The sequence below is a fragment of the Prionailurus viverrinus genome, chromosome B2 (assembly GCF_022837055.1).
Source record: "Prionailurus viverrinus isolate Anna chromosome B2, UM_Priviv_1.0, whole genome shotgun sequence".
Classification (NCBI taxonomy): Eukaryota; Metazoa; Chordata; class Mammalia; order Carnivora; family Felidae; genus Prionailurus; species Prionailurus viverrinus.
Genome location: NC_062565.1, coordinates 87,038,041 through 87,061,063, shown reverse-complemented (window position 1 = coordinate 87,061,063; position 23,023 = coordinate 87,038,041). Strand labels below are relative to the sequence as shown.

The following is a 23,023-nucleotide window of genomic DNA, read 5'->3' as shown; positions in this document are numbered from 1 at the left end:
ACCATTAAACATTTGAAATGTGCAACTTCATTAATTAGAAGGGAAATTAAATGAAAACTAAATATAATGAAAACTAAGATAATGAAATAACAATATACATCCCCCAGAACAGCTAAAACTAAGAAGAATGACAGTATCAAGTATTGAAACATAGCTGGTGGATGTGTAAGTAGATACAACAATTTAGAAGAACTGATTGGCTTATCTACTAATCCTTATCATACTTAATAGCTTATACACCAACAATTTCGCTCCAAGGTAAAATCCAGGAGACATTAATATATATTGTGGTAAGCTGAATAGTGCCCCCATAATGATGGCCACATCTTAATCCTCAGAACATGTGTTACCTTGTATGATAAAGGCAGGTGTGATTAAGTTAAGGCTATTGAGATGAAGAGACTATCCTTGATTACCTGAGTAGGCCTGATGTAATTGCAAGGGTCCTTATAAAAGGGTTGCAGGAGGACTTAGGGAGAGAGAGAGCAAAGAGTGGAGTGATGATGTTATAAGTCAATGAATGCCAGCAGCCTCCGAAAGCTAAAGGGGCAAGGCATAGAATTCCCCTTGAGACTCCAGAAGGAACTAGACCTGCTGACATCTTTATTTTTTCCCATGCACTTCATTTCAGACTTCTGAAGTATGAGAGCAGGGACTTTATTTTCATTAATACTACGTTGCCATGTCTAGATAATGTAAGTGCCCAATAACAACTGTTGGAAAAAAATATGTGAATGAATGAATGCAAATGTTTTTATTTCATTCTTTTTGATAGATAAATTATCATGGTATATAATTGTAGGTTGACCGTTATTTCCTTCAGCATGTTGAAGAGGCTTCTGGCTTCTCCTTATTTTTCAGTTCTTTCCTTTGTAACTTCAACTGGATGTTCTATCCTCTCTGTCTCTAAACTTCATTGTATCCATCTCTTTATTTCCTTATGCTGTTCTCTGGGTAGTTTGCTTAATTCTATATCAAGTTGGTGAATCCTTTCTGTTTAACTCGTCTATGTAAAGTGCATACATTGTAAGGCTAAATCTCAATGAATCATTACAAAATAAACATACCAAACATACCCTGTAACTACCACGTAGGTCAGTAAGTTTTGTCAGTACCCAGAAGCCTCCTGTCCTGATCAGGGTTACATTCTTTTAATTTTTCCATTATAGAATTTTAGGATGACAGTTAGTTTCTTTTGGCCCTTTAAAAAAATACAATTTATTGTGTTCTGGCTGCTATTGCTTTTATTGAGAAGTCAATGATGAGTTTTATTATGGATCCCATCAACCTAGTCTGTTTGCCTTTCTTGTAACCAATTTTATGATTTTGTTGTTTTTCTTTGTTTTTCATTGATTTTACTATGATGTGCTTATGTGTAGCTTTCTTTGTATTTATCACTTTTGGGTTTTCTAATGCTACCTGAATCTATGGCTTGATCTCTTTTGTAAGTTTTTAAAAATCCATAGCCATACTCTCTTCAACTATTTTTCTGTCCCATTTTTCTCTCTTCTTTTTCTGAGACTTCGGTTACACATCTGTTCAAACTTTTGCTGTATCCCTTTTGAATCTCCTTTGTAATTTTCTTTATTTTCCTTCCTTTTGTTTCTTTACTTAATTCTGTACATTTTCTTCTACATATTTTCCGGGTGACTTATTCTTTTTTTATCTGTGACTAATTTACTATAAGCCCATATATTGAGTTATTAATATTCAGTCATTACATTTTTCATATCTAGAATTTTCATTTGATTCTTTTTTTCATTATTATTTATTTTTATTTTTAAATCTACATCCAAGTTAGTTAGCATATAGTGCAATAAAGATTTCAGGAGTAGAATTGAGTGATTCATCCCTATGTATAACACCCAGTGCTCATTTCAACAAGTGTCTGTTCATCTGTTTTGTATCTTAAATTCCACATATGAGTGAAGTCATATGATATTTTTCTTTCTCTGACTTATTTTGCTTAGTATAATATCCTCTAGTTTCATCCACATTGTTGCAAATGGCAAGATTTCATTCTTTTTGATTACCAAGTAATACTCCATTGTATGTATGTGTATATACACATACATACATATATACATACCACATCTTCTTTATCTATTTATCTGTCAATGGACATTTGGGTTATTTCCATACTTTGGCTATTGTTGATATTGCTACTATAAACATTGGGGTGAATGTATCCCTTTGTCACAGCATACCAGTATCCTTTGGATAGATACCTAGTAGTGCAATTGCTGGGTCCTAGGGTGATTCTAGTTTTCATCTTTTGGGGACCCTCCATACTATTTTCCAGAGTGGCTGTACCAGTTTGCATTCCCACCAGCAATGCAAAAGAGTTCCCCTTTCTCTGCATCCTCGCCAACATCTGTTGATGCCTGAGTTGTTAATGTTAGCCATTCTGACTGGTGTGAGGTGGTATCTCATGGTGGTTTTGATTTGTATTTCCCTGATGATGAGTGATGTTGAGCATTTTTTCATTTGTCTGTTAGCCATCTGGATGTCTTCTTTGCAAAAGCATCTATTCATGCTTTTGCCCATTTCTTCACTGGATTATTTGCTTTTTGGGTGTTGGGTTTGATAAGTTCTTTATACATTTTGGAAACTAACCCTTTACCTGATATGTCACTTGAAAATATCTTCTCCCATTCCATTGGTTGTCTTTTAGTTTTGCTGATGGTTTCCTTCACTGTGCAGAAGCTTTTTATCTTGATGTCCCAATAGTTAATTTTTGCTTTTGTTTCCCTTGCCCCTGGAGACCTGTTGAGTAAGAAGTTGCTATGGCTGAGGTCAAAGAGGTTTTTGTGTACTTTCTTCTCTAGGATTTTGATGGCTTCCTGTATTAATTTTAGGTCCTTTATCCATTTTTTAACTTTAATTTTATTTTTTTGTTTTTTACTTTTGACAGAGAGAGACAGAAGTGTGAATGGGGGAGGGGACGAGAGAGAGGGAGACAGAGAATCTGAAGCAGGCTCCAGGCTCTGAGCTGTCAGTACAGACACAGGGCTTGAACTCATTGACTATAAGATCATGACCTAAGCCGAAGTCGGGCGCTTAACCTACTGAGCCACCCAGGCACCCCCTATTCATTTTGAGTTTATTTTTGTGTATGGTGTAAGAAAGTGGTCCAGGTTCATTCTCCTGCATGTCGCTGTCCAGTTTCCCCAACACCATTTGCTGAAGATACTGTTTTTATTCCATTGGATATTCTTTTTTTTTTTAATTTTTTTAAATGTTTATTGATTTTTGAGACAGAGAGAGAGCATGAACAGGGGAGGGTCAGAGAGAGAGGGAGACGCAGAATCTGAAACAGTCTCCAGGCTCTGAGCTGTCAGCACAGAGCCTGATGTGGGGCTTGAACCCACGAACCGCGAGATCATGACCTGAGCCGAAGTCGGACGCTTAACCGACTGAGCCACCCAGGTTTCCCCCCATTGTATATTCTTTTTTGCTTTGTCAAAGATTAGTTGGCCATACGTTTGTGTGTCCATTTCTGTGTTCTCTATGGTGTTACATTGATCTGACTGTGTGTTCTTGTGCCAGTACCATACTGTCGTGACGATTACAGCTTTGTAATACATCTTGAAGCCCAGGATTTTCATGGCTTCAGCTTTGCTTTTCTTTATTTATTTTTTAGATTTTTTTTAATGTTTATTTATTTTTGAGACAGAGAGAGACAGAGCATGAGTGGGGGAAGGGCAGAGAAAGAGGGAGACACAGAATCTAAAGCAGGCTCCAGGCTGAGCTGTGAGATCATGACCTGAGCCGAAGTTGGACACTTAACCAACTGAGCCACCCAGGCGCCCCTGGTTTTCTTTTTCAGAATTGCTTTTACTATTGGAGATATTTTCTGGTTCCATACAAGTTAGAGGATAGTTTCTTCTAGCTCTGTGAAGAATGCTGGTGTTATCTTGATAGGGATTGCATTAAATACGTAGATTGCTTTGGGTAGCATTGACATTTTAACAATATTTGTTCTTCTAATCCATGAGCATGGAATCTTTTTCCATTTTTTGGTGTCTTCTTCAATTTCTTTCATAAGCTTTCTATAGTTTTCAGTGTATAGATTTTTCACCTCTTTGGTTAGATTTATTCCTAGGTATTTTATGGTTTTTGATACATTTATAAATGGGATAGATTCCTTGATTTCTCTTTCTGTTGCTTCATTATTGGTGTATAAGAATGCAACCTATTTCTGTGCATTGATTTTATATGCTGTGACTTTGCTGAATTCCTGGATCAGTTCTAGCAGTATTTTGGTGGGATATTTTGGGTTTTCCATATAGAGTATCATGTTGTCTACGAAGAGTGAAAGTTTGACTTCTTCCTTGCTGATTTGAATGCCTTTTATTTCTTTGTGTTTTCTGAGTGCTAAGGCTAAGACTTCCAATACTATCAGTATTGGATTGAATATCAGTGAATATTCACTTGAATATTAGTGTCAAGAGTAGACATCCCTGCCATGTTCCTGAACTTAGGGGGAAAACACTCAATTTTCCCTATTGATGATGATATTAGCAGTGGATTACTCATATATGGCTTTTATGATCTTGAGGTATGATCTTTCTATCCCTACTTTCTTGAGTGTTTTTATCAAGAAAGGATGCTGTATTTTGTTGGATGCTTTCTTTGCATCCATTGAGAAGATCATATAGTTCTTGTCCTTCCTTTAACTAATGTGACGTATCACATTGATTGATTTGCGGATATTGAACCAGCCCTGCATCCCAGGTGTAAATCCCAATTGGTCATGGTGAATAATTTTTTTAATGTGTTGTTGGATCTGGTTGGCTAATATCTTGTTGAGGATTTTTGCATCCATGTTTATAAGGGAATTTGGTCTGTAGTTTTCCTTTTTAGTGGGGTCTTTGGTTTTGGAATCAAGATAACACTGGCCTCATAGAATGAGTTTGGAAGTTTTCCTTCCATTTCTATGTTTTGAAATAGCTTCAAAAGAATAGGTGTTAACTATTCTTTAGACGTTTGATAGAATTCCTGTGGAAAGCTATCCTGCCCTGGACTCCTGTTTTTGGGGGAGGTTTTTTATTATTAATTCAATTGCTTTACTTGTTATGGATCTGTTCAAATATTCTATTTCTTCCTGTTTCAGTTTTGATAGTGTATATGTTTCTAGGAATTTGTCCATTTCTTCCAGATTGCCCAATTTATTGGCATACAATTGCTCATAATATTCCCTTATTGTTGTTTGTATTTCTGCTGTGTTGGTTGTGATCTCTCCTCTTTCATTCTTGATTTTATTTATTTGGGTCCTTTCCTTTTTCTTTTTGATCAAACTGGCTAGTGGTTTATTGATTTTGTTAATTCTTTCAAAGAAGCAGCTTTTGGTTTCATTGATCTGTTCTACTATTTTTTTTTCCTTCAGTAGCATTGATTTCCACTCTAATCTTTATTATTTTCTGTCTTCTGCTGGTTTTGGGTTTTATTTGTTGTTCTTTTTCCAGTTCTTGAAGGTGTAAGGTTAGGTTGTATATCTGAGACCTTTCTTCCTTCTATAGGAAAGCCTGGATTGCTATATACTTCCCTCTTATGACCACCTTTACTGCATCCCAGAGGTTTTGGGCTGTGATATTCTCATTTTCATTGGTGTCCATGTGCTTTTTAATTTCCTCTTCAACTTCTTAGTTAACCTATCCATTCTTTAGTAGGATGTTCTTTAGTCTCCAAGTATTTGTTGCCTTTCCAGATTTTTCTTGTGGTTGATTTTGAGTTTCGTAGCATTGTGGTCTGAAAATATGCATGGTGTGATCTCGATCTTTTTGTACTTGCTGAGGGCTGATTTGTGTCCCAGTATGTAATCTATTCTGGAGAATGTTCCACATACACTTGAGAAGAATGTGCAGTCTGCTGCTTTAGGATGAAATGTCCTGAATGTATCTGTTAAGTCCTTCCAGTCCAGTGTGTCATTTAAAGCCATTGTTTCCTTGTTGATATTCTGTTTAGATGATCTGTCCATTGCTGGAGGTGAGATTCTTTATGTTTGTGATTAATTGATTTATATATTTAGGTTCTTTCATGTTGGGGGCATAAACGTTTACAATTGTTACATCTTCTTGGTGGATAGACCCCTTAATTATGATATAATGCTCTTCTTCATCTCTTGTTACAGTCTTTACTTTAAAATCTAGATTGTCTCATATATGTATGGCTACTCCATCTTTCTTTTCTTGACCATTAGCATGATAGATTGTTCTCCATCCCCTTACTTTCAATCTGAAGTTGTCTTTAGGTCTAAAATGGATTTCTTGCAAACAGCATATAGATGGATCTTGTTTTCTTATCCATTTTGTTACCCTATGTCTTTTGATTGGACAGTTTAGTCCATTGACATTGACATTTAGAACAAGAACTGAAAGATATGAATTTTTTGCCATTATGTTGCCTGTAGAGCTGGAGTTTCTGGTGATGTTTCTCTGGTCCTTCCTAGTTTTTGTTGCTTTTGTTCTTTTTTTGTTTTGTTTCATCTTTTCTCCCCTCAGAGAGTCCCCCTTAAAATTTCTTGCAGGGCTGATTTAGTGATTATGAACTCCTTTAATTTTGTTTGTCTGGGAAACTTTTAATCTCTCCTTCTATTTTGAATGACAGCCTTGCTGGATAAAGAATTCTTGGCTGCATATTTTTCTGATTCAACACATTGAATATCCTGCCACTCCTTTCTGGTGTGCCAAGTTTCTGTGGATGGGTCTGCTGTGAACCTGATCTTTCTTCCCTCGTAAGTTAAGGACTTTTTTTCCCTTGCTGCTTTCATAATTCTTTCCTTGTCTGTGTATTTTGTGAATTTGACTGTGATATGCCTTGTTGATGATCAGTTTTTGTTGAATCTGACTGGTGTTCTCTGTGCTTCCTGGATTTTGATGTTTGTGTCTTTCCCCAGGTTAGTAAAGTTTTCTGCTATGATTTGCTCACATAACCTTCTACCCCTTTTTCTCTCTCTTCATCTTTTGGTACCCTTATGATTCAGATGTTGTTCCTTTTGAATGAGTCACTGAGTTCTCTAATTCTTATGTCATGCTCTGTTGCCTTAGTTTCCCTCTTTTTTTTCCTGCTTCATTATTCTCCCTAAGTTTGTTTTCTATATTGTTGATTCGCTGCTATGCTTCATCCATCCTTGTTGCTGTGGCATCCATTAGAGATTGCTTCTCAGTTACTGCATTTTTAATTTCATCCTGACTAGATTTTACTTCTTTTATGTCCACAGATTTTACTTCTTTTATGTCCATAACTTTTTTCAACCCCAGCTATGATTCTTGTTGTCATGACTCTAAATTCTGGTTCAGACATCTTGCTTATATCTGTGTTGATTAAGTCCCTGGCTGTCATTTCTTTCTGTTCTTTCTTTTTGGGTGAATTTGTGCCAAGTTCTGTGTTTCAGCTTATGCAGATTGTTTTGTTAGTCCTCACATCAATTTTCTTGGTGTGCAAAATGCTTTGGTGCTGATCTAGCTGCATTTCAGGGATGAAAGAAGCGGAGAATTTCCATGCTGCTCTGCCATCTTGACCCTGCCCTGTTAATCCTCTCTATAGTTCTAGTTTAATGTGATTTCATTTGATTCTTTTTTATAATTTCTACTTATCTGCCAATATTATCAATTTTATATTTTATTTCCTTAAAAATATTAAAATCCGTTTCCAATAATTCTGTTATTTGGATTTTGGGTTTGTTGGTTTCTGTTACCTGTTTTTATCTTTGTTGTGATCATGTTGTCTTGTCTCCCTGTATCTTGTTTATTTTTTTAATGTAAACAGCACATTTAACCCGATGCAATACGGCTAATTTAGGGTATGATGATGTTATTTTCCATCAGAGAGGATTCATATTTTCTTCTGGTATATGGCTACAAATTCCAGATCATCTTTTTTTTTTCAGATCATCTTAATTCAATAACAGTTTGTGATGATTCTTATGTGGGAGCCAGTGCTTATTAAAAGCCTGTCTTTTAATGATGGACTCACATTCCTAGGGTGTATTTCTGTGTGGACCCAAACCCAAGTCCAGGGTGTTTGCCATGACCCGTATTTTGAGTATGCAGTGAACTCCAGTTCTTGTCCCTTGATACCATGAATCTGTTCAAAATCCTACTAAGTTCCTGATTTTCTCAGATGCTTCTTCTGGTATAAGCATGTACGTTAAGCAAAAGTGACCCCAGATACAAAGCTCTTCTGTCTTCTTAATTTTATCCCCTAGATCTTGGTCTTCTAATTTATCCTTGCCTCTTTAAATTTCAAATGGAATCAAGTAGATTAAAAAAATATTTTGCCAGCTTTAATAGTTATTCTTAGCATGAGGGTTGATCTGTTTTAATTTGCTATAATTACCAGAAATGAAAGTCAGGAGGAATTACTAGCCTTTTCAATTATATAAGTTCTATTTTATTCTTTCTAAAGTTTGCCTGTCCTTTTCTATAGAGACTTCTTTTGGTATGCCGTAGATTCCTTTTATATATCTTTTATTTTTATTCTAAATACAGTTATCTTATAGTGTCTACTCAGTAACTACATTATTGGAGGATATAATTTGTTCTTTATTGTGGGTTTTTAAAAAAGAGAGCTCTGGGTTTGCCTGCTAGATTTATCTCTTAATGGCTGTATGACCTTAGGCAGTTTGCCTAAATTTTTAAGGCTAATTTTCTTTCATCTTTTTGAAATGGAAATTGTGTTAAATATAATTCTCATAGTTGGTTCTGCAAGGTCGATTTTTGTTTTTGTCTGTTTGGTTAATATAAAGGGAATAAAATTGGGACTAAATTAAAGTTATAAGTTATAAATAAGTTATAAATGTTTTATTTTGTAGGTATAGAAAACTTGTTACTTTGGATCTTCCTGTAATCACAGTGATTCAGTCTGACATTACCTTGATGGATAGGACTTTAATCTTACTGCTAGAGAAACTTGGGAATTTTTGCTTCTAGAGCTATGGAGAGCTCTACTACAAAATGTGCTAGATGTAATTTAAAACCTTTCAAGGTTTATAAGGGAATTCCTCATTGTCCAAAAATAAAGAAAAAGCAGGAATCTAGTGGGGTAAGCCAATACTGGATTTGTGGCCTCATAAAGGTATTTTCTGATAAAAGAGGCTTGTGTTTTCATGGCTAATACCTTGTTCCTGTGCAGTGATTCCAGTAGTCAGTTCCTTCAAATGGATATTTTCTTGGTAAAAAAGATAATCTAGAAAAAAAATCTTCCCATCAGCAAAGATATGTGACAAGGTCATTTGTTCATTCTTGGTTCCGGCAAGGGAGGGCAAAAGAGAACGAATTTCTTAAGAATTCCTGAATACAACACTGACCTCTTGTGGAATTGTTACTCAGATTTATGTAATCCCAATCCTAGAAATTAGAATAATGTGGTCATGGGTATCTGGCAGAAACAAATAAAACTATTCTCCAGAAAAGTCTGCATTTAATTCTGATCCCATCATTATTTCCATAGATTTAGACTAACTGAATTTACAATTCAGAATTAGAAAACATTTAAGAAACAAGCCATTGTGAGTGAGAATCCATATGAACAACAACAGAATCTGAAATTGGGTAGAGCATCAGTGGGAGTTTTTGTTTTGTTTCATTTCATTTTTTTGTTAAGATGGGCTAGACTTAATTATGTTTATAGGTCAATATCAAAAACAGATTTAGATGGAAGAGTCAGGGTAAATAAACCAGAAGAATAGAGAAAAGTTGGAGGAAGAGGGCCCATTCATCCCCTGAGGAAAGGAAGCTGAGGTTGAAATATGAATTAAGCAGGGAGAAGACCTTGACTGATTTGTGTCTCAATTTTATCAATGTAATAGGAAAGCTGAAAGAGGTGAGATTGAGTATGGGAATTGGAAACTTGAGGACATGGGTAAAAGTTTAGATTTTGCAAAGAGGAGAGGAAGATGAACAAGAGGACTAATAATGATCAGTGTTGAGTGCCTGGATGTGCACATAAGAATTTGAGCTATTTTCATCTTATGAAGTGTGGCATTTTCTTTCAGGTATGGGAAGATGGAGAAGCTGTAAAAAACAGTTACAACCAAAGGCATATTAAGAGCAAGGGCAAATGACTAATTCTTGCATCAAGAAAAATATGAAATTCTATTTAATATTTTTATTTTAAGAAGAAAGGGATTATGTTTAGGAGCTTTGAGAGATTTTGTTGCAGTTGAAGTGATTACAAATTTTAAAGTTTTTATGCTAGAAAGAGTAAACATTAGCTATTCAGAAAATTTATTTACACGAACAAATACTGGACAAATAACTCTTACTGAATTTCTTTACTTTTTACCTGATTATATTGGTTGCCAAACATTCTAAATAGTGTTTTCTCTTTCTCTAAATGTGTATTGCAAAGCATGGAACAAAAAAGTCAACATTAAAACTTTTAAACTATATTCAGAAACCGGTTAGACACTATGCATGTTAAATTTGAAACCTTGACAGCCAAAGAACAAGTGCATGTATGAATTTTAAGTGATTTCCTACATCATTATTTCAATGCTACTGGAATCATTCACTGTGTTAGGTGTTCTAATCATTTATTGATTTTCTGGTAACTAGCATGGCAGCAGCAACAAAACCTCATACACTTCTGTCTAGAATTACTGCTGTACCATAGCACCTGCTGTGAGGAAAATTAAGTATAGATGAGAGATCCTTGTTGATTTAACTCCCAGCAGGTTCCACATGAAAAAAAAAAAACAAAAAAAACCCAAAACTTTGTTCCAGGACATCCTGAAATAAGAGAAGAATAAGGAGAAATGGGGATCTGAAACAATAAAAGGTAAAACGAATTGAAAAAGTAAACAAGGTAAGACATAATTTTTAAGAATTGTGAAATTCAGGGGCTCCTGGGTGGCTCAATCAGTTAAGCATCTGACTCTTGGTTTCGGCTCAGGTCATGATGTCACAGTTCGTGAATTGCATTCCTGCTCTGTGCTGTCAGTGCTGTGCCTGCTTGGGATTCTCCCTCTCTCTCCCTCTCTGTCTGGCCCTCCCCTGCTTGTACTCTCTCTCTCTCTCTCTCTCTCAAAATAAATAGTAAATAAACTTAAAAAAATAAAAATGAAATTCAGAGGCCAAGAAGAAAGGGCATCCCCAATAATGGTTTGGTGAGAGAGCTAGGCTTGGGAACTGCCCATTGTCAAAGGAAGTTGGAGTTGGTCTGATTCCAGTGCTCTTGGCATCTCACACAGCTCTTTGGCAAGAGAGTCTCCTCTGGAGGCTGCTAACCACTTAGTATCCCTCAGAGGGAGTTTATGAAGAACATTAGGTAAGATAGAGCCTTGTTTAACTTAGTTTCTATATTCAGTTTTGCTACTAAGAATTTCATAAATTGCCAATATTTTCTTTTTGTTATTTTAACATCGTGATGTTTGTTTAGAAAGACAGTGAGAATTAGAATGAGATATATTTTAGGCCTGACTAAAATATGATCAGGGCCTAGAAACATCTCTCCAGACATCTCATTATTTTGACTTAGCCTAGGAAGCTCAAGAAAACTGTTTCCACACCACCCAGTTGTTATATGCTACTCCCTTCATAGCACGCTGCTTCAGTCCATCTAACTCCCTGATTCTGTTTCTGCCTTGAGAAAAGAAGGCATCTAATGTGGAGTAACCGAAAATCAAAAGAAACACGCTCACAGAAAATATGGCTAAAAGAAGTAAGTTTTTTATTTATGGATGTGACAAAAGTAATAGCATCTGTAAAATAATACAAATAAAATTTATTATTTGTATTAATACAAATTTATTAAATATAAAAATTATTTTTTGTAATAATACAATAAAATAGTGGTATAAAATAAAACTAGAGAGTCCAAGAGAAATCCTATCAGTGTTTAAACTTCAAATCATAAGGCCCTAATGCTTTATTTTATAGGAAATCCCCTCAGATCTTCATCCAGAGGTTACCTGATTATCTACTTTTTTCCATTTGCAAATGGTATATGGAATAGGTTGGTCTAGATAATCCTGAGAAATCCACTAACCTGCAAACTCCATGAGGGCAGAGACCATATTTACCTTATTCAATTTTGGATTTCTAGTGCCTAGCATATGCCTACCACATAGTAGCAGCACGATAAATATTTGTTGAATTAATGAATAAATGAAAATTAGTTAGGGTGATCAAGAAATCTAGATCTTTTGTATTACCCAGATGTGTGATATATCCTGAGAGACATGAAAAATCTCAATTGTGATGCTAACAGTCTTGTCTTTTGGAAATAATTGTAATGGAAAATATTTCACCTTTTTTTCCCCAATCTGTTAACTTTGTGTTGAATGACCTAAAATGTGGAATTTATAACTGAGAATATTGGCAACTAGTTAGATTGGAAACAAACTATATTCAAAATAGTCACCTCCATGTGGAAAACTGATACCATTTTTTGAGCTTCTATATATGTATATTTTTAATGTGTCTTACTTGTCTAAAACAGACTTTATCAAATTTAACTCTAAGTTTTGATGCATACAACCTAAATATTGTCTCAGCTAAGAAACTTTTGACCAAAGTAACAAGCTACTTCTTGCCTTAATTCAGCATAAGGAAGCTGGTGTTTCTGAACTCCAGACTAATCCCATGATAGCAATAGTCCTTGAGTAGTGTAGATTCCTTTTGCTTCTATTTCTGAAAAAAGATAATGAATAGAAAGACAGCTGTAAACAATAGAAATCTATTCTCTTACAGTGTGGTTTAAAATGAATTCTAAAACTTGTCAGAATATTATTATTTGTATGTGTTATAATCAAGGATGTGTGCCAGGGAATAATCCTTTCACCTAGAATGAGAGAGCTAACCATAAAATATGTTGATTAAGAGCACAGACCCTGGAGCCGGACTAAGGTGCTTAAACCCTGCTATACCACTTAGCAGCTATGTGAATTTAAAATGGTGGTAGTAATATTACCTATGTAAGAGGGTTTTTGGGAAAATCAAGAGTTAATATGAAGTTCCTAGAAAGTATCTGGAATATCATTAGTGCTAGATAAGTGTTTAGTCTCCTATCCTTTCTGATAAAGTAACATGGAGAACTTTAATCATCCTTTGGAGAAACCTATGTGAAAGGGAAGAATGACATGTAACCAGGTTAACATTAATTACATCAACAGGTTGGCTGTATTCTTTGTGCGTTTGGGCAGTCATTTTACTACTGGTTCTGTCCTAAGCTGACTTTGTTTTGGTGGACCTGGAAGAGATTTAGGGAATTCTTTGGAGATCAAATTCCTCAGCGTGGCTCTCGCTCTTGGCTTAGACTAATGTACTATATTTGATCAGTAACCCCCTTAAATAGAGCAGTCAGTCCCCAGGAGCTTAGATGTCCATCTCCAACTTCTTTGCTGAGGCCTGTTTTTCCTTGTAGGTGACAATTTTGGACAGGACCAAAGACAACTCCCAAGCTTGTTCTCTCTAATAGGTGGACACATCTTCCCACATGCACCTTTTATGCACACTAACCCCAAAGTGGTAAGCAGCACCTCTTCTTCTCTCCAAAGCATCCTGCCAGTGTGCTCTTGCCCTCTATAGTTCCTGGGCAGGAGTCAGTAACCAGTCCACATGGTCCTCCTAATGCTGGAGTACATATCAAGTTCTCTGACTGCTGTTCCTGAAGATCCTCTGTAGCCCTCTTTGCTCACAGCATCCCAGTGGCTCTCCCCACAAGAACCCTAAATCTTTTCTCCGATCTCACTGTTTAACCCTTAATACTCTCAGTGTAGGCTTTAGAATTGTCTAATTTTTGACAACGTCACTTTGAAATGTTTAAGTTCTACTGGATGCAGTCCTTCATCTCATTTTAATAGCTAGTGTTCATCCTATCTTGGTATTTCAGTTAAAATTTCCCATTTTGTCCCTTTTTAGAAGCAAAACTTGGTTCTTTGAGGACATTAATGGTAGAGATTTTTTTAAAAGTTTTTTTTTTTAATCTAAATTTTGTTCCCTGGAAGTTTCTTCTTGCCAGGTGTGTTGTTCTCTGTCCTTCATCCTGGGACCTTTCCTCAATAGACTGGTGGTCCCTGACTGCTCACATTTCAGAGTGAGATACAGAGAGGTGACAGAAAGCCCTCTCCACATGTGTGTAGTTTGAAGTATCAACTGGTGGGTTTCTCTGTAGCATAATCCAGCTGGACAGTTTCATTGAAGAGTACAAGTCATAAAGGATCTGTTAGGTCTTTCCTTTAGGGATGGTCACCCCAAGGAGGAAATCCTCCAATCTCTTGCTTTTGAGTTGTGGATTATTGAACCTGGATTTCCAGTTTTCTCCAAGCCAAGAAGTGAAGGGTATTAGGGTTTCACCCTTTATAATGTAGTACTTGACTAACACAATCTGTGGAATCAGCTCTATCATCTTTGTGGAAATGACATTTAGGTGAGAACCTGAAGGTTAAGTCAGGTGATTTATACAGGGAGTAGAAAAATTACTGGTTTAGTAGTGGTTGTAGCATATCTGAAATCCCTGAGCAGGTGTTTAAAGATTTGAGGTGTTACCAAAACCCAATGGGCAAATAGAGCAGGTAAGATGGAGTAGAAGAGATAGACAGAGGGGCAGATTGTATAAATTGTTAAAGGACATAGTTAGAATTCTGGATTGATTCTAGGTGTAATGAGAAGCCATACAAAGATGTTAAAGAGAGTGGCATGATTGATTTTAGGTTTCTAATAAAATAACTCTGGCTGCTGCCAGGAGAATATATTTGAACAGTACAAAATTGTGAGTCAAAGAAGAGTTAAAGGCCCTTGGGAACTAGAGGCTCTTGCTGTAATTCAGACTGATGACTTGAAAATGAATGCCAAGAGGGAATTCTAATCCCAGGAGTTGCAGAGGACTGGACTGATCCTTCCACAGATAATAATTATAATACACATACATGTGTCTATGCATACGTGTGTTTGTGTATATAGAATTTAAAAGCATTGAAAAATGACCAGAAGCAGGCAGAACTTAGGACTTAACCCTAAAAGGAGACATCCATACACACTGGGCAAAATTCACATTTATATAATTTATTTTTAACACAAGCTACACTGAAACAGAAAGCCAGAATTCTACTGGTTTGAGAAATGCGAGGTTGGAGTTCCAGGATGTCAGAGTGACTGAAAATGTAGAAGAACCTCCTGCAAAGAAGGAATTTATAGAGAGGGAGACCAAAAATATGAAGATGAACTCTCTTCAAATCCTTGGCTAACTTCTGAACTATGTATGCATGGGGGAGAGGCCATGAAGTCCATTAAAAGTAATAGCTGAAAGGATGGAAAACTGAATAGAAATTTTAGATGCTTTTCAAAGCAGAGAAGTCAGAGTTTGGAATTTAGTCCTTTCAAATTAGGGAACTTGGTAAACTCTATGCGTTTTCCACCCACCCACCCACCCTCACAAAGCATAACACTAAGCCTCCACAAATTTTAGGTGATCATCCAGGAATTTAACTCCTTTCCAGAACAAAACCCAACATTTTTCTAGAGAAGCTAATAGATTCCAGCATTTCTACAATGAAACACAATATCTGATATACAATACAAATTTCCAGACATGCTGAGAAACAACAAAAAAAGTTACCCATAATCAAGACAAAAAAAGCAAATGAATCAGATATGAAAATTAGCATACAAAGACTTTAAACTTGATTTTATAAATATGTTAAATGACCTGAGGGAAACAATAGTTCTAAAGAGTGAACAGATCAGAAATCTCGGTAAATATTAGTTCACAACCTAGGGAGTTCCCAGGGTAAAATTCAAAACTGGCCCTCATACACATAAGGCAAGGAGAGACCAAATAAAAAGGCAGACCACTGCCAGTTGGTAGATGGCAGTTTTAATAAGCAAAGGAACTTGGATATGAGGCTTGTCTTGGGTGTCCGCAGGATGAGTAGATCTGCATATACACCCACCAGAATCTAAAGCTTACATAGAAGGCTTAATGGAGTTCAATTGTATCAGCTTTTTACATGAGGGTAAAAAAAATTCAGATAAATGAAAGCTGAGAGAACTAGTTTTCATTAGGTCTGTACTTCTTAAAAAAGTTTATTTATTATATATTTATTCATTCATTCATTCATTCATTTACTTATTTATTTTGAGAGAGTGTGAGCAGAGAGAGAAAGAGAGTCCCAGATAGTTTCAACAATGCATTTATCTTCATGCCTGTGTCCTTGAAAGAACTCCTAGAATAGGAACAGTGGGTAGAATGTACATTTCAAGTAAGGGAAGGGAATAACCAGCCTCTGATTGCCTGGGTCCAGCTCACAAGTCAATCATAGGTTATGTCCTTTTGATGACTTCCTGTAATAGTAAAGAATGAAAATCTATAAAAAAAGCTAGAAATTTTAGAATTGAAAAGTACAGTTTCTGAAATGATCAAAATCATGGGATGGGCTTAACAGCAAATTAGAGGCAGCAGAAGAGAGACAGTAACTAGAGGACAGGTCAATAAAAATTATCCGATCTGGAGAAGAGAAGGAAAACCAAGACTGGAGAAAGAATTAACACAGCTCCAGTGGCCTATTGGATGATATCAAGTGATCTAACATATGACTAATTTGAATTTCAGAAAAAAAAGGAAACAGAATGAGGAAGAAAAATATTTCAAGAAACAACAGCTCAAATTAAGTGAAAAAACATCATCTGACATGTCCAGAAAGCTCAGCATATTCTAAAAAGGATAACTACAAAGAGGAACCACACTTTAGGCACATCATAGTCAAAGTGTTGGAGATAAAACATGGATTTTAATCACATATCATACATAGGAACTCTGAGATATGAATGTTAGCTGCCTTTTCCTTAGAAATATCGGAAGATAATAGAATGGCATCTTCAAGATATTGAAAGAAAAATAAAATAATTGTTGAGCTAGGGTTCTATATCCAGTGAAAATGCCCTTAAAACATGAGGGTAAAAAAAATTCAGATAAAGGAAAGCTGAGAGAATTAGTTTTCATTAGGCCTATACTTTTTTAAAAAGTTTATTTATTTATTTATTATTAATTAATTAATTAATTCATTCATTCATTTACTTATTTATTTTGAGAGACAGCATGTGAACACAGAGAGAAAGAGAGAGTCCCAAGCCTGACACAGGACTCAAACTGTGAGCTGAAATCAAGAGTTGGATGCTTAGCCAACTGAGCCACCCAGGCACCGCAGGCCTGTACTTTCAAGAAATATGAAAGATTGTTCTTCATGCCAGAAAGAAATAATACCTGATGAAAATCAGATGTACTGTAAAGAAGGGCACAACAAATGGCAAATATGTAGTAAAAATAAAATATTGCTTTTTTTTTCTACTCCTATTTTCTGCATAAGATTACTGATGGAGGTTAAGGCATTTATAACACAAGTAAGATATATAAAAACAATAACAAAAGGATAGGAAGTAGTTAAATAGAATTTACTGTCACAAGATTGTTAATTTTACATGAGTTAATATATACCATTAAGTCTAAGTAATCTCTAGGATAACCACCCAAAATTATACAAACAGGTATAGCTAAAAAGTTGATAGACAAATTAAAACAAAATCCTGAAAATTATTTGGTTCACCCCTCCTTTCCCCCAAGAAAATCAGGAAAGGAGGAGCTGAGAATCAAAAAACAAGACAAATAGAAACCAAGCAGCAAAGCAGTATACTTAAAACAACCACATCATAACAGCATTAAATTTAAATGGTCCAGCAGACCAATCCAAAGGCGGAGTTGATGACAGGAGAGATGGAATTGAAGGATGAAACAGTGATATGCTGGTAGTAGATTCTATCTAATGTTGTTCAGTAGAAGCTGTGTATTGTGAAAACTATCTGATATAAAGTGATATTGCTTTATTTTATATGTTAAAACTTTTACAGATTTATCAAGCCTAACTTTAGAGCCACAAACAGAATTCACTATAGTTAATGGTTTACCTCCTTCCTTCCCTGCATCCGCTGGAGACAAAAGTACCCACCCAGGTACTAAATTATCTCTTTCTTTTGGATGTTTACAGTCTGGAAGGCATTGAAATACCTAAAGAATAATAAAACAGGAGAACTGGGGCTGATACACCCGTGGTTATTTCTTTCCAGAGTTATTACTTTCCTTTATATGATCCAGCACAATGTAGTATGTATCTATTTTTAATGATACCCAGGGGATAAGATTCCTCTTGGCAACTTAGAGCAATACTTAGCAGGTTTCTCTGGAAAGGAATGTTTTATATGTACCATGAATCCCTTGTGTTTCTCTTTGAGTTTATTTGAATAAATTAAGAATTTGTTGAACACCTGCTATGTGCAGTACAGTGAGGAATGACAATTAAAGGCAAAATCAATATTAAAAAGTGTCTTGATTCTTACTAAATTTAAATATATGTGTGGAGAGAGATACATAAATATTCAAGTAGTTAATTAAAATCTAAACATTAATGCCAAACATTAATTGAATGGCAAAGACAATAAATGCAATACAAGTCCCTAGGAAGTATAGACAACTGTGAGATGGGCTGGTTAGGAACAGCTTCAGGGAGAACCTGAGACTTTCTCTGGCTCTGAAATCAAATGTAGGGTTCAGACTGATAGGGAAAAGGATGAGAGCTCATTTTAGGAGAAGAAAATTGAAAGATGCTGTGCGCTAGTGGATCTGCATGTTGTGCTTGAAAACAAAGAGCCAGCAAGCCCAGCTACAGCAGAGGGTTTGAGTGGCCATGCACCACGGTCTAAGATGGCAAAGGCAGGCTGGACAGAACTCATGGGAGGCAGTGGATGCAGGTTAAGTTATTTTGACCATCACCAGGAAGTCACTGGCTGTGGTTGAGAAATGTAACATGGTGGAAACAGTATGAAACTTAACCTTGTAAAGAGTTGCCTGGATTAGTGGCAAGAAGATTCCTCTTATTTTGACTTTAGTATAGTCTGAGAAAGATTTGAGTAAAGCAGAGTTAGATGTGAGAAAAGAATAAGCACGTTTACTATAGTGCACCTTTATAAAGCAAATACGAAAATGCTAATATTGTTAGTTGTGGAATCGTTTCAATGAGAACATTACATATTGTTGAGTGTCTCTGAATTTTTGCCAAAGAAAATTTGTGTGACCTTAGTTATGATCTTTTAGTGATCATATAGTTACATCTTCTAATAGCCTAGAACTCAATTTAGACGAACTGCCCTGGGTCCCCAGGAGAAGGGCTCAGAATTTAAAATTCTGTCACTGGTGTGACTTTATTAGTTCTCCTTTGTTCACGGGGCATAAGCTTTCTACAGAGATGTAATTTTTTTTTACTAATAAGAATGAATTAATAATTCCTCCATAGAGGCTTTCATTCTGCATTTCATTTTGGTTTCAGGCTTATTTCAACCTTCTTTGTGATAAAGTGGAGGCACATTTTTATCTTTACTTGTTTGCTATGAAATAACATAGGTACCAAAATATCTACAGCACCTGTATAGAATATGAAAACTTTGGAGTGCTAATTGGCAATATGGTACATCACCAGATAAGCACTTCAGGTGGAACTCTTACAAAGAAATAGCAAAAGCTCTTTTCCTCTACTTTTCTTGATAAAAGCTTTATTTATTACAAAAAGCTGGGGCTTGGGGTTGTAGGCTGAATTGGGAAGGAATTGGAGAAGATAGTTTAAAGTGAAAAAAACACTTTAGAGAAAAATTTATTCTTTTGAGCTTTTCTTGTGATATTGTATCATCTGCACCCATGAGTCTAGTAGGCATCATAGTCGGTGAATTTTTCTAGGCATTATCCTCTGCCTGCTTATGTCACCTTTGTGTATCAAGAAAGCTATAGATATCAAAGGAGGCCCTGGCAACAGTATGGAATAGGACTCTGCAATTTGATGACATAACGATACTACCTGTTAGATCATTTCAGGGAAAAATTTGATAATAATTAGGCTGGATATGATTTATATAGTGCTATTATGGGTGAAAACATTAGAAACCATTTAATTCTGATTTCTTTTCATTTTTGGCTTTTATATATTGTTTTGGATTATATGTGTTATTAAATTTGGTAAATGCAGAGATCATTTAATGTTATCCAGAATTCTACAAACTTGATGCAATTTGGGTTCATTATAGATGGTCAGAATTACTGAATTAAATGAATGAATCATTGTGTGCTTCAAAATAATTTTATATGTAGAACAAAGCTTAGTAATTTTTAAGACATAGCTTTTGAATTCTTCTGGTCTTAACATAAAACCTAGCTTTAGATGAACCATTGAAAAAAATCAGGGAAAATTTTCTTGCAAAAAGTATCCTGCTTGTTAGAATCTAGACAAATCCTTGGCCAGGCCATTTCCACCATGGTTAAATTCTAGGATAATTATTCTCAACTAACCTTTAGGGAGTGTGGAGAGGATAGCCATTCAGAGATGAAATAGGGTTATTTTGTCCTCAATCCTCTTGTTCTGGGATTTCACATGAATAAATTTTAAATTTCCATGTAATAGAAGCTTCCCACTTATAGATATGAAGGATGGATATGCAATTATTCACATATTGGCTTTTATCTGCATCTCTCAAAGGTTTAGAGATGTCTTACCTTAGCATGACTCTATTTCTGACTATTTTTGCTTGCATTTGTGAATGTTTGTGTGTGTGTAGGTTTCTGATCTCAGGAATGCTTTGCTGTGCTCCTTTATGTTTTCTTTTTTGCAATTTCACATGGCTTATGAATCCTTTTCTAACATATTTTGTCTATTTATTTGAAGTAGAATTTTAACAAAAGGCATTCAAAGGCATTACTTATAAAAGATATTATAAAGTAGCTTCAAATACTCAATTTAGTATGGAGTTTGCTAAGGAACCAAAACCTGCTTTGTATTCTCTTCAAAAGAGTAGAGTTGCCTTGGGGCACCTGGTTGGCTCAGTAGGTTGAGCGGCTGACTTTGGCTCAGGTCATGATCTCACGGTTTGTGAGTTCAAGCCCCACAAGGGGCTCTGTGCTGACAGTTCAGAGCCTGGAGCCTGCTTCAGATTCTGTCTCATTCTCTCTCTGCCCCTCTCCCACTTGTGCTCTCTCAAAAATAAATAAATGCAAAAAAACAAAACAAAACAAGAGTGGAGTAGTCCCCAGTTTGCCTGCAGCAGAGCAAAATAATGATAAGGTAGGGAGGAAAAATTAGAGGCATGTCTCAGTACTTACATTTTTCTTGTCCTTGATCTAGCCTTCCAGAGCAAATGTGATACAGTATTATTATGATGCCTGTTTCTAATTGAAATCTATAGCTTTATTGTGATTGCATTTAGACACATGCAGTCAAGTCCTATCCTATAAACTGATGGTTACCAGAGGAGAGGTGGGGGGGGTGTGTGTGAAAAAGATGATAGGGTTCAAGGAGTGCACTTTTGATGAGCTCTGGGTGATGTATGGAATTATTGAATCACTCTAGTGTATGCTTGAAACTAATATAACACTGAATGTTAACTAACTAGAATTAAAATAAAAACTTTAAAAAATCCTATCCTATTATAACATGGAGATCCAAGTTTATATTTCATCTCTGAATGCATTACATACTGTATGAGAGTTCAGCCACTAAATAATTGGGGGGGTGGTAGCAATCATGCCGTTTCTTGAGGATAATTGGGAGATTGGATTGCCACTTGGTCCACTGTCTAAGGAAAGGAATGCCAACTTTGATTCATTTTAGATTTCCAGATATCTGTTGGACTGTAGCTAGAACACTGTTTGAGAGTTAAAATTCTTTATATTTTTTCCTAAATTTGACACCTTTCTATCAAATGACCTGAAAATATCTCTAGTATCTCCATGACTTTGCTTCATTCCATTCTCATTGCTGGCTGGACAGTTGCAGGTGATTGTGGAATGATTCTACTCCTGAAGTTTGTAGATGAATGCAAAGAGGATCAATGTAGGGGCACCTGGGTGGCTCAGTCGGTTAAGCATCTGACTTTGTCTCAGGTCAGGATCTCACAGTTTGTGAATTCAAGCCCCACATAGGGCTCTGTGCCGACAGCTCAGCCTAGGGCTCTGTGCCGACAGCTCAGCCTGGAGTCTGCTTCAGATTCTGTGTCTCCCTCTCTCTCTGCTCCTCTCCTGCTCATGCTCTGTCTCTCTCTCTTAAAAAGAAATGAAGATTAAAATAAAATAAAATAAAAAAAAAGATGAAAGTATAGGGAGGGGTTAATGATGAAAACCGTAAAAAAAAAAAAATGAAAAGAAACAAAAGAACAAAAAGTTGGCCCAACAAGAATCAAAGATGGTGACAGTTTATGGAAGTGTCATGTCAGCGAGAGAGATTTGAAGACTGGAAAGGAGGCATTGGTCACGTATTAATGGAGGATGTGGGGAACTTCCGTATATTTATGGCTGGACTTTTTCCCTTTTGCATAATGGATAGTATTAGCAAAACATTCTTTCTTGTGGGATGGAAGTAACAATTTTCTTTGATTTTCTTCTGATCCTCATGAAATTTCTAATTATAACGACAAAACTTAACTAGCTGCTTATGTCCTATGCTGTAATGTGTAATTTTAATCCCTGAACTCTAAAAATGGTTTACCCAAAGGTGTGTGCACATATATAGAGAGAGACAGCCTTGCAGAGAGGTACAGAAAAGCCTGTAGCTGAGGCTTTAGGAAATACCTGCGGCATACGCCCTCTGGTCGCCGTTCTCCTGAAGTGTACGGTTTATCAGGGCACAGCAGGTGGGACTGGGAGACCCACACGTGGGTGGTAGGCCAGGAAGGAAGAAGTTCTAACTCCTGTATATTCCTCCTCTGTTCTAAGAGACTATTCCCGTCACGAAAATAAAGGTAGTATATTGCCTGTGAGGGACAACTGGTTTAAAAATATTACTTATAAAGGATGCTATTTATTTCTAATTTAAATTACTTTCCTCCTTTTCTTGATCCTACTTACATAAAATAGGTAGGTAATCAACTTACACTATAGAGTTTTAAAATGGCTTTTAGAATGCATGGCCAAGTTCTATTTTCGTGGCCTTTCAAGATCACTGCCTTGGTTATCATTATGAAATAGCTGTCTCTAGATGGCAGCATTTCAAGCC

The 23,023-nt window shown here is 36.0% G+C and overlaps 1 long non-coding RNA gene across 4 annotated transcripts in view; it reads left to right on the top strand.

The window, feature by feature from the left end:
- Positions 1-23,023, top strand: part of LOC125165454 (uncharacterized) — a 256,415-nt gene that overhangs the window by 15,251 nt on the left and 218,141 nt on the right. For 3 of the 4 annotated variants that reach the window (XR_007152109.1, XR_007152111.1, XR_007152108.1), the window contains exon 3: positions 10,728-10,809. The exons of the other annotated variant lie outside the window; for it this stretch is intronic. This is a non-coding gene — a long non-coding RNA (uncharacterized LOC125165454). The remainder of the gene's footprint in view (positions 1-10,727; positions 10,810-23,023) is intronic. 4 annotated transcript variants of the gene reach the window in all.